The sequence below is a fragment of the Corvus brachyrhynchos genome, unplaced genomic scaffold (assembly GCF_000691975.1).
Source record: "Corvus brachyrhynchos isolate BGI_N302 unplaced genomic scaffold, ASM69197v1 scaffold31, whole genome shotgun sequence".
NCBI classification, from domain to species: Eukaryota; Metazoa; Chordata; class Aves; order Passeriformes; family Corvidae; genus Corvus; species Corvus brachyrhynchos.
Genome location: NW_008236196.1, coordinates 3,752,576 through 3,762,440, shown reverse-complemented (window position 1 = coordinate 3,762,440; position 9,865 = coordinate 3,752,576). Strand labels below are relative to the sequence as shown.

The window sequence follows — 9,865 nt, the reverse complement described above, 5'->3', positions numbered from 1 at the left end:
CCCTCGCCCCCGGGAGAGAAAGGGTGAGCAGAGCCGCGACCCCTCCGCGGGCAGCCGTGCGCACCTCGGGGGGAACCCACCTGCGCCGCGCTGTCCGCACCGCCCCGCGTTCTGCTGCTGTCCCTTCCCCTGCCCGCCCCTGCCCGCCCCCATTTTTACGCCGACTGCAGCTCCACGCCCCGCATCTGGCGGGAAAACCCCCGGCCGCGGGCCGCCTGCTTCTTGGGAAGAGAGAGCAGAGCAAGCCCTCTCTAACTCCGGAGCCGCACCCAGCGCCGGGTTTGCGTTAATCTCCATGCGTTAGTAAATATTATAGCTGTAACGGGAGCTATGCATTAAAGCATGGCTCTGAATGGAGTGTGAACTGGCCCCTAAGTTTGCTACGTTCCTCACTTGTCCCACATGCTGCGTTCTAATCCAGACAAAAACACTCTCTGCTGGCAGTCACCACCTAAGGGTGTAATATATATCCTTATTTATACATATACGGATGTGTATATATACGTACACATATACATACACAAGCGTATATATACATACGCATGTGTATACACATATATAAATAACTGTCTGGAGTTAGTGATCTAGTGGGTGTCATCCCTGCCCATGGCAGGGGGATTGGAACTCAATGATCTTCCAACCCAAACCGTTTATGATTCTGTAAGTCACAGAGAGGATTAAAGACAGCTTTTTGCACTGTGTATTCGTGGTGGTGCTACCCAGGATGGCAGGCAATGTGCAGAGCCCTGTGAACCTTAGCAATCCCCCTATATTCGGAGGATATAAGTACCGTGTGTATGCAGTATCCAAAGGGCAGGAACAAACTCTAAGATGAGTTTTTTCAGGCTGCCGCCTCCAGGCTCCTATCTTTCCAGAATAAATATCTACTCCACTGTGATAAAAGCCTGTTGCTCAGCTGAACTGCAAACGTGGAGGATTCCTCAGGTACTTTGTCCCCCAGTAAAGGGGAGTGCACCTGTTTTTAACCTCATATCAATGCACTTAAACAGTCACACAAGTTTGGGGGTTTTTTATGTAGCTGGGTGTTTAAAGGAAAACAGGGCACTCCTGGCTCTCTCCATTCACTGTGCTGTGCGGACACAGGCAGTGGCACCAGGAAGTCCCCGCAGCAGCTTTGACCATTAAAACATTTGTTCCATTAATAAACAGCCTCAGAAAATTCTCTGCAGATGGTGATCAGTTTGGGTTAGAAATTAAAACCAGAAGTTAAACACCCCCGAAAGCTCTGGCAGATTCTCATTCTCACGCTCTCTCAGCAAGATGATCTCTAACACACATCTTCCTGCAGAATCCAAGCACCAAGCTTGTATTTTAAGACAGACCTACAAAACATTGCCACATAAGCAAAAAGTCCTCAAAGCCCAAGAAAAAGGCAGTGGTTACAGGGCTGAGACAACTACCAGTGCTTTCTGATCTGCAACGATGACACTGCAGAGTGTCACCCTGAGGAAGAGACCTCTTCACTGATCTGCTCAGTAGCAGCCTCCACAGCTGGATCTCTCCCTCTGCGTTGGTCAGAGATACTTGTCATAGTTATGGGCTTCTGGGGTCAGATACGAGGGTACACTAACAACATGAAGGGAGCAGCAGACAATGCTGCCAGATAGTAAGACAGGAGGCTCTTCTCTTAAATTTAAGATCCATATCAGATCAAATTAAATTTAAAAGCTCTCATGTCCAATTAAAGCTCCCAGGCTGCATCTCCCAGGCAATGACAGATCCAAGCCTTGGGCCTGCCTTTCCTCAGGCCCCTTTCCCTAAGCCATTCTGATCTGGAAGGTCTTCTGGTTAAGCTACAACACAGACAAGACCTCTCTTCTCCCCACCTTGCCTCACCTCGTCTTTTCTCTCCTCTCCTATCTCCTCTCTTCTCTGCTAAATCTGAACAAAACAGAAAAGCAAGGTCGCCTGCTTGGGATGTCTCCTGTCACCTCCTCTCTAGCTTTGAGATGTGCCATCCTGTCACCCACAGAGCCCCACAAGCCCCCTTGGTAGTCCCTGGAACATGGATGCCACAGCAGCTTGGGTGCCGTGTTTCTCCTTGTGATGTCCACACTTGCTGCTAAGCAGCATGAGCATCTCTACAATTTTATTTTTCTCTATATAAGCTCCAACTTTAGCACAGACTAAAAGCTGTGAGAACCAACTCCCCCAAGAACTTGAGCACAGGGTCCAGACTGGCGTTGCCCAGCCAAACTGACACTGTGCTTCCAGAAGCCAGGACAAGGCTCTCAGCATCATTATAACCTCAGACCCCATCGGGAGGAGAAACACCACAAAATTTACCTTTGAGTGGATATTCCAGGAAGTCTCTCCTTCAGGACAGGGTGGGTGTAACCACTGCCTCACCCCAGGCTTTCAGCAGCAGGGCTCGTAGCACTTACCATCACCAAAGTACAGGATTAAATGTTCTCTAATTTGCAGCTCTGGTCCTGTCTGGACAGCCACTCCCCCAAGCAGGGGAATCAACATCTCTCAACAGAGACGTCTCTCATTGGGGAGGGGGGGGTTTGAAATCCATTAGCGCTGAACAGTGTCCCAGCCACCGGTGACCGCAGGCAGACAGGAGGCCAGCAGACAGGCCCGAGGGGAGGCACGGAGAAAGGCAGCTTCCAGCTCCTAAGTACAGCACGGGCTGCTGGCTGCTTCCCTGCACAGACCTGTGCACCAACCCATCACCAACTTGCAGGACGGGGCCTAATGATGTCTTCTCTTGTGTAGGTAGAAGACCTGGAGCGAGCAAGACACCATGGGGTGAAGAAGGCTAAGTCTGGGAGAGAGTGAGTGTCCTTTAAAATCCAGCCCTGGCTGGTGCAGGACAGGAGACATTTCACTCAATGTTCTCTTCTCTGTAGAGGCACTTCAGCCCCTCAGCGAGCACGGCTGCTCCCAAGAGTGATGCAAGTCCTTGGGTTGTGTAATGTCAATGGCAGCATGCAGTTTCAGAGGGGTGACACCCCCTCTGCGGTGTATGGGAAGGTAACAAATTGCACAGCCAATAACAACTCATTTATTGCCCCACAAACATGAGCACTTGCTGCAGGGCCAAGCTGCCTTGCTTCATCTTGGCAAAGGTGTTGTGTTTGAAGAACCCTCTGCTCCCAAGTGACTCTCATGTTATCATCTTCACCTCTGCGTGTACAATAGCAAACCTCCTAGAAAAAACAAACAGCTACGAAAACAGTCTCTGCTCCAAACTGGAAACAGCTGTGCTTTGCCCAGCACTGGTACTGGGCCCACCACTGCATGACCCACAGATCTAGATGTTTCTCCCCAGTGTAATTTGGGCAAGGAGAAAAGGCAGCCTCAAGTGTGGCCCAGGGGCTTGCTGCGTTCCCACCCTCTCCATCCCCAAAGCAGCAGCACAGTGCCAAAACACGCTGCTGCTGTTGGCAGATTGCTGCGCTCCCCAGAGCAAAGGGAGAAGGCAAGGGAGGAAGGCAGCCAGCAAAGCCTCTCCCTTACATAAGGCTGGGAGTCCCATGGACATGCTTCCCAGAGCATGCTGGTGGGGCTGAAGCTGCCCAGCCCTTTGAGTTTTCTTTCTGAAAACTCGAACATGCACTGCGGGCATTGTGACGCCGTCACCTGGAGCCCAATTTGTACGCTCTGCTCACAGCTAGTTTGTAACAGGCAGAACAAACAGGCGAAGTGCTCTCCCTTCAATGATGCTTGCTGCCAACCTTTCACAAAAGCTGTTTGTAACAGGCAGAACAAACAGGCGAAGTGCTCTCCCTTCAATGATGCTTGATGCCAACCTTTCACAAAAGCTGGGTTTTTTTTTTTCCTTCCTCCCTTGTAGCAATTCCCTGCTTTAACTAAAGCTATGAAATCCAAAAGGGGAAAACAAATAAACAGCTGGTTTGGAAAGCAAGAGCAAAAAGGGAGATTTATTCCGAGCAGTGGATAATGCATCACATGAGCTGAAGGAATATTTTTGGTGCCTCTTGGGCAATATCTGAGTTTTAGGGCCTGAGGAGCTAGGCAGCATTTGCAGGCACTTAATGTTTTCAGAATCCTTTACACTTGGCACCCACGTCGACCGTTTTCCTTGGAGATTTCCAAGCACTTTGCAACCATACATTAATTAACCCACCAGCCCTCCTCTGCAATGAGATTTCCCTTTCCCTGTAATGTGCCTGTGCTAGGGACAGGGGAAACTGAGGCATGGCAAGGCCATCAGCCTGCAGCAGGGCTGAGGCCAGGGGGCTGCATGCCATCCAGCTCTCCTTTCCATTGCAAAGCCACCCTTCCCTTTGCAAGCACGACCCACAGTGACACTGTTTCCCTCCGTTGGATGCTGCCTGCCCCATTCCAGAGGAAGGCATGGGCAGTCAGCTCAAAGAGCCTCTGCACTGGCCCTCGGTGCCATGGAGCAGAGAAACAGAGAGCCAGTATGTCTGAAAGGCAGAGCAGGCAGGCAGGAGTGGAGTGGCAAGCAGATTAGCAGCTGTATCCAATTGCCTGTGTGTGTGAGAAGGCAGCCCTATCGGGAAAGGGGGGAAAGGGGCATTTTAATCAGTCACATGGAGGGAAACATAGAAGGTGCCGAACCTCTGTCAAGTGCCAGCGCGTTATTAATCTATTAGCCAACGGGGGCAAAAAACCCACTGCAGGGTCCCAGGAATCCAGTTATAGTGAGACTACAATGATCATGGATGCTTTGTTAGTCAACAAAGCATCTCAGCCTGTTGCTGAGATCAGCAAATGGCTCGAGGACTGATTATTTTAGTTTTCCTCTTCCCTTGCTGGTCCCAGCTGACCCTGGAGCAGGGTCCTGGCTGAAGAGCTGCTGGCAGACCCTTTTGGGGCAGGAGATCTCCAGTCATTGCTTGCAGGACTCCTGATGGTAACCCCTGGGCTCTCGGTGCCCTGCATTTTGGGATGAGGTGGTTAAGGCAGAGGTCATGCTCACCTGATGGCCTGAGCCTTGTTGGGATGAGGTGGGTAAGGAGTGGGCTGCAATACTCTCCTGAACTCTGCCTGTGGCACAGAGATCCAGCTGGTACATCACCGCTTGCAGGGAGCCACGCAGACCTCCAGCATCCTGTCGTCCCTCTGCTTCCTTGCACGATCCGGCCTGCAGGGATAAAGTCAGGCAGCTGCCTGTGACTTCTTCACTAGCGGGCTGAGGGCAGCAGGAGCTCACTGCCAGCAGCAGAGCAGCCCTTGGTGAAACCCTCCAAGGAAAGGCAGGGCAGGGGGAGGCTCCTGCTCCCAATCAGCCTCACCATCTCCCCGTGCTAAGCATCCACCTTTGCTGGTAGCACTGAGATGCAATGTGGTGATACCACTACTCCTAAAGCATTCACAGCCCTGGTGAGCAAATGGTCTGGAGACATGACAAGGAAGGGCCTCCCAGCCCAGTGGCAAGGCCATGGGTGTTTTCCAGCTGGGCAAGCAGAAACAAATCCCATTGTCCGCTGATTGGTCCCAGTTCAGCAAGGGACCCGTGGTGCCCACAGGGCTCCTGGGACCTGGCACGGACAGTGGGGTCCAGTCAAACTCCAGCCCCCTCTCAGGCTGCTGGAGGTGGGGGCAGCCTGCCCCAATGGAACAGCAGCATCTTTGGGACACAGGGCATCCCCCTGCTGTCAGGATGGGGGGACACAAGCCCCTCTGCCCAAGCCACTGCTGAGGGTCTCCCATCCTCACCATCTTCCTTCGCACAATCCTTCCCTGGCAATCCATCCCCAACCCTCTGCCTCCCTCCCTGCACTGCTGCTACCCTCTCCCGAGCTCCAGCTGCCCATGTGCTTTCTCCTACAAGCATTAAGGGAGTAAATACTGACTAATGGCACCAATTACCAGCTGAGCTGCTGGGTGCTAGTTACTGAGTGACAGCTGTGCCGCCACCGGCCAAGGGTGAAATGTTACCTCACAGCAGGCAGTCTCCGCCTGCCAGAGCCCAAGCTGAGGCCTGGATAAACTTAAGATGCACAGTTCAGGCCCCATTTGTACCAGAGGAGACAGGGTTAACCCCTGGCTCATCGACAGGCAGGAACATCCTGTGGCGTTCAGAAATGGTAGCCCCGGGCACTGACCACTCCAAACACCCGGTCAGGGTGTCACACCAGGTCTCCTTGGCGGAGGATGGAGCTGGGGCTGGCAGAGGGAGCCACACTATAGTCAAGGTCATCTGGCCCATTGAAGCAGTGCCGGGGGCACATCCTGCTCCTTAGCTGGCAGCACCAGTCTCCCACGATGGAGCACAGCCATTAAGGAAGGAGCTGGCTGGCACTCAGCCACACTCGTAAAACACCGTGGGGGAGCTGTGGACTGTTGGGAGCCAGGGAACCTGGCAAGAGGAAGAGGGGTGGCAGCTGCCGTGTGGTCCTGTTCCCCCCTCGACAAAGTCCATCCACACCCCAGTGTAGCAAGGTGCCCAGCGACTCCCAGAACCATCTAAAAGGCAGAAGGCAGCTTTCTGGAGGATGGGTGAATCCCAGCTCTGGAGGATAGCCTGAAGCAATGGCTCCCCATCAGCCTTCCCGAGGCACCTTGGTGGCAGCAGGCAGAGCCATGCTCCGGCACTCAGGGAGTGCTGCTGCAGCCAGAGTCTGCCCATCCTGCGTGGCAGGGCAGGGCCAAGGTGCCCACCTGCTCTCCCAGCCAGCCTGCTCCCAGGCAGTCTCTGTGCTCACCATGGGGACCATGGCACATGGCCACCTGCAGAGATGAGAGCTCCAAACACAGGTCCAGGAGTTCTCACAGCCGTGCCAGCCCTGGTCTGTGCCTGGCCCGACATTTGCTGGCTGGTGTGGAGGAATTCCGCTCTGTGCAAATGTCTGGCAAAGCTGACTAAATCCTGTCTGGAAACTAAGTCCATCCAGTCATGCTTTCCCCTTTGGGCGAATCAACAGCGGAGCTGTGGCTGAATGCTCCTAAACATCCCCCAGGGAGGTCTCCAGGAGGGCCCTTTCCCACAGCTTCCAACAGTACCAGCCGTTCATCATTTCTTCTCCTTGCCAGTCATGCTTCCGCAGGTTCCCAAGCTGAAACGAGGCCCCCAGGCCACCCAGTGGAGCACAACCATGGGACATCAAAAGAAGGGCAGGCCAAACCCATGACCAGCAGCCCAGCTGCCAGGGTACCGCTGGGACTGCCCTCCCCCCTTTCCTCAGCCCCTCTGCAAAGCTGAGTCTCCACCCGTGGGCAGAGGATGCTGTAACACGGACCAGGGAGGAGGAAACCCTCGGGGGGTCCTGCACCCCTCACACGACGGGCTGGGGTACGTGGCTGGGAGCCTGCAGCGTCCCGCGCCCATGCCGCGGGGGGAGCGCGGCAGAGTTGGCCTGTCGCCGGGGGGGAGGCACTGTCCCCTGACCCCTTCCCACCCCTCTGCAGAGCTGCCCGACCCCGCGGGGCCCTGGGGGGCTCTGTGGGATTTTCTTGCTATTTTCAAAGTCTGCAAGAGACTTTTCTCTCTCACGGAAGATAGTAGCAGAGTTCTATAAACAATGAAACACCTGCAACCTTGAAAAGTCTTGTTTATGGTACAGTAGAAAATATTTTGACAATGGATGTTTTAGGATTTTAGCCAATCACCCCCAAGGGGTGGCTGAAGACTATGAAGAAAAAGTCTATAAAAGAGTTTGTAAAATAATTAACGCAGCTGGGGCGTTCTCCCAGCAGCGGGGAGCTGGTGGCTGGTGGGAAAGGGTCCGGCATTCCAGGGTGGGGAGGTATGCCAAGCCACCCCTCGGGCGGGGGGTTTAGGGTAGGGTAGGCACGGGCCCGAGCACTGGGGTCACCATGAGGATGAGGAGGCAGTGAGCTGCAGCAGGGAGTTGGGGGAATAAATGGCACTGGGAGCCAAGTGCACAAAGTGGGGCAAGGCACCCCGAAGAGTGGGCTTGTTGTGTGTGCTGTGCTAATCCGTGGGGGGACTGGGGATGAGCGGGAGCTGGGAAATCTGGGAGTAAGCAGGGAAGTCCAGGGCAGAAGCAAGGGCTTTTTGTTTGAAGGTGGTTTAAAGAAACCGAGTTTGCCTGTAGGTAACACACTGTGCAGAAGGGCAGGGATAGGAATCAGATCTCAGGGTCAGGATGGATCGATCACATGAGGACACAACACTGTGACAGTCACCCTGAACATGATAACTATCATGTGGGGCTGTGCTTGCTGCTCAGCTGCAGGCCACAGAAGGAGTCCTGGCTGGTCCCCTGAGAACCCCAAGTTCCACAAGGATGGGATGGGGAAAGGCATGAAGTGCACCTCCTCAGCATAGGTTACTTCCCAAAAGGCAGCTTGCGTCCCTCTCCCCTTCATCCTGGGCTGTGAGGCATCCAGAAGCACCCTTGTGCCACTGACCCAGTGCCCCAGGAACAAGAGGGCCTCCTGGCACTACCCTCCCCTGGACTTATGGCCTCAGACTTACTCTATACATGCATACTCAGCTGATAGAGACTCAGTCTCTGGGGAAACAGCCTGCTCTTCTAACACTGCTACCCAGACCCAGTAAATCTCTTTTCTGGTAAGCCAGGTGACAAAAGTCAGCCCTTACAACACTGGTGGCTGGCTTCCCACAAAGATCCCTCTTCTGGGGAGGAGCTGCAGACATCACCAACCCCCTGTCTTCTCCACTCTCCACACAGGATCTGCCATCTCCAGAGGATGCAAGCAGGTGGGAAAGTCTCACCTGGCTTTTGCTACTGCAGTATCCTGGGATGGCAGAGCTGGGAAGATCTCAGCAGAGCTGAGCTGCTATACAGTCCCCAGCAGTGCTGCTGCTGGCCCTGCTTTGCACTTGCAGTCATGGAGGTGCTGGGTTCCCTGAAAAAAACCAGGCTTCTCAAGAAGGAAAAAAGCTCCACGAAAGCCTAGCTTTCTGGAGATCCCTGGAGGGTCTTGTTGCTGGCAGTAGCTCAGGGCAGGGCTGCTGTCTTTGATTCTGGACAGGCTTCTCTGCCACTGCTGCCCGTATCGCCCATCCTGCTGGTCCCAGTGCAATCCAGCTTGCCTTCAGGGATGCTCCAACCATTCCTGGCAGCGAATGGCAGGATTTCTTATATGTCTGTGGACAAAACAGCTGGCAGAACACAGCTGGTGCTCCTCCACCACATCCTCCATCACCTTCCCTGCACAAGCCCGAGGATCATGACAGATAAGTTTCACTATCTCCTACCACCCAACTGTGCCAACTTCCCTCACTCCCTACATTTTCTGATCCATTCCAGCCCCTACAGCACCCACTCCCTCCCAGGACAGCATCAGGGCACTGGAGGTATAAGGACAAAAAGCAGCAGTGGGGACCCTGTTTTCTCACCTCTTGCATTAAGACCTTTACTGGGGCAGCAGGGCAGTGCCCTGACCTTGAGAGGCACCACTCATTTGGGTCAAGGGCCATGCTACGAACCCTGCTCTGCCTGTACCTTCACCTCTCTTCCGCCTGCACACGAGGTCAGGCTCCTGCAAACAAGCCTTGGGTCATGCCTTGGACTCACAACGCAGCCAGGACCTCTGCGCTGGGCCAAATCACACCGAGGGCAGCCAGGGAATGGTGCCTGGGGAGAAAGGACCTGCATGGGGAATGGTGCAAGGGGGGAGGGCAAGCTTCCAGCGGTCAATCTACAAATAGAAAGGGTCATGGGAGAGTGCCCAGCTACTACTGGGGCAAAGGGCCTGCAAGAGGCGATTTGGGCTGTAGAAGAAGCTCTGGCAGGGAGGTGAGCGGTGGCACAGCCCCAAGAACCCCAAGAACGTGGAGGGCTCCCTGAAGGTGTTCCCTGTGGTGCAGGCAGCCCTGGGGCCGTACAGGAACATGTGACTGGCGGGGCAGGGAGGGAGCCAGCACTCAGAGAGGGCTGGGACTGACACAGGAAGATGACGGGGCCAGTAAGCG

At 54.4% G+C, this 9,865-nt stretch overlaps 1 protein-coding gene across 3 annotated transcripts in view; it reads right to left on the bottom strand.

Moving 5' to 3' along the window:
- SLC29A1 (solute carrier family 29 member 1 (Augustine blood group)) overlaps positions 1 to 9,865 on the bottom strand; it is a 33,823-nt gene that overhangs the window by 22,777 nt on the left and 1,181 nt on the right. Inside the window, exon 2 of one of the 3 annotated variants that reach the window (XM_017740463.1) lies at positions 4,937 to 5,101. The gene's annotated coding sequence lies outside the window, so the exon portion shown is untranslated. Of the gene's footprint in view, positions 1 to 80; positions 139 to 2,307; positions 2,545 to 4,936; positions 5,102 to 9,865 lie in introns of those variants that run through there. The other 2 variants (XM_017740475.1, XM_017740458.1) reach the window with 2 other exon arrangements.